The sequence below is a fragment of the Acipenser ruthenus genome, chromosome 53 (genome assembly GCF_902713425.1).
Source record: "Acipenser ruthenus chromosome 53, fAciRut3.2 maternal haplotype, whole genome shotgun sequence".
NCBI classification, from domain to species: domain Eukaryota; kingdom Metazoa; phylum Chordata; class Actinopteri; order Acipenseriformes; family Acipenseridae; genus Acipenser; species Acipenser ruthenus.
This window is the reverse complement of record NC_081241.1, coordinates 7,416,934-7,418,778: the sequence shown is the minus strand read 5'-3', so window position 1 is coordinate 7,418,778 and position 1,845 is coordinate 7,416,934. Positions and strand designations below refer to the sequence as shown.

The 1,845-nt window shown below is 34.4% G+C and overlaps 1 non-coding gene across 1 annotated transcript; it reads right to left on the bottom strand.

The window, feature by feature from the left end:
• Positions 1-351: 351 nt before the first annotated feature.
• On the bottom strand, positions 352-470 carry LOC117433119 (5S ribosomal RNA). The gene has a single exon (XR_004548892.1). It is a non-coding gene; the product is annotated as a 5S ribosomal RNA (ribosomal RNA).
• Positions 471-1,845: the final 1,375 nt, after the last annotated feature.

Below are 1,845 nucleotides of genomic sequence, written 5' to 3'. Positions count from 1 at the left end.
CAATACTGTATAATAATAATAATAATAATAATAATAATAATAATAATAATAATAATAATAATAATAATAATAATAATAATAATAATATCTCTGTATGCATGTCAGTGTCCCTATACATCTTTTTTATTCTATTTTATTTTATGTACTGTTTTTAACTTTCTGGGTCACATTTCGTCACGAATTGAGGAATTAAGAATGGTGTGTGCAACATATTACACTATCAGATTTGTTCCTGTGTGGGATGGGACAATAAAAAAACAAAAATGAAAACGATGTTTATCTTTACAGCTTCCAGGTTAGTAACATAAATAACAAGGGAAATAGCGCCCCCTGTCAAGCTGCAGAAAGAAAAGCTTACAGCACCTGGTATTCCCAGGCGGTCTCCCATCCAAGTACTAACCAGGCCCGACCTTGCTTAGCTTCCGAGATCAGACGAGATCGGGCGTTCTCAAGGTGGTATGGCCGTAAGCGAACGACTCTCTTGGTTTATCTCTTTCATAGTATTAGGTTAATATCATTCATGCAGTGACAGGTTGGGGAGGGATTTCCAGATCTCTAATTTGTCACAAACAGTAACACTTAAGCAGCTCTGGGCTGCGCATGTGCGGGCCAATAGCAAGGCTCATGCATGGTAATACGCGTTACTAGAAGGGAGAGCTAGCCTTGAGCTTTGCAGCATAAAACAATACATTTTAATGGTCTTTATGCAAAAGAGCTATTCGTCCAACATTGTGCCCCACACCCACCTTTTTATACTCGATGGCACCTCTGATTTGAAGCAGAGAATGTACAAAAGACACATTGGACAAACATTTGTTTACATTTTTTAATTACATTCACGCAGACGTGTCCGCTTTTCTACTCATCCATCCCTTTTGTGGAACAACTCACATGTCGCAAATGCGGGAATCTCGTCTGTGTCATTTCTGGGAGTGGCTGCGTTCGCGCTCTCCCCTGGTGTTATAGTCCAAGTTAAAAACACAGGTATTGAAAGCAATTAGCGATTATTCTATATATCTCCAGCAGGTGGCTCTGTCAGACTGGGAATGAGAGTTTGTTTTTTCTTTCGGAGCGTATAATGTTCTAGAAAGTACCTCAGTGTTTTATGTACATGTATTGTGAAGTGTTTCATATTGAGAAGACAAAGTAACGAGTCAGCGGCACGTGTATCAAAGTTACAAAGTTGCTAATATTAAGAAGACGCGGTTCAGCGGTCCAGTTGTTTTTAAACATAGTGTTTCAGTGCTGTACAGACGTTCTATGTCGTTAGTAGTAATATTACTATAGCTTATGTCAAAAGTCTGATTTATGATCCTTTGGACCTTTTGACCTTATATGTATGAAAATATGAATATATAATGAGGGGGCGTGGATTATATATAGGAGTATGAGAATATATATATATATATATATATATATATATATATATATATATATATATATATATATATATATGCCTTTAAGCTTATTGCACGTCTTTTATAAGATATGTACAAAAATCAGTGTTTAATATGTTATTTATGTAATCAGGGGCTAGGGGGTTTAACCAAGTTTTTATAAATGCTTATGAAAACTTATGCTTGGTGCAGACAACATTAAAGTCTTATTATTTTTTACATAAGACACTTAATGAAAAAGAGAAAGTTTAAAAGAGGGAAATAAAAGGAAAAAGAAATAGAAAAAAGAACACAACTTATTCGACATTTAAAAGCATTTAAACAAACATTACACACAGAAATCACAGTAAAACTTGGAGTGTTTTGTCGTTTTAAAAAGGGTCACAGACATATATGCTTATGGTGTGTGTATATATATATATATATATATATATATATATATATATAT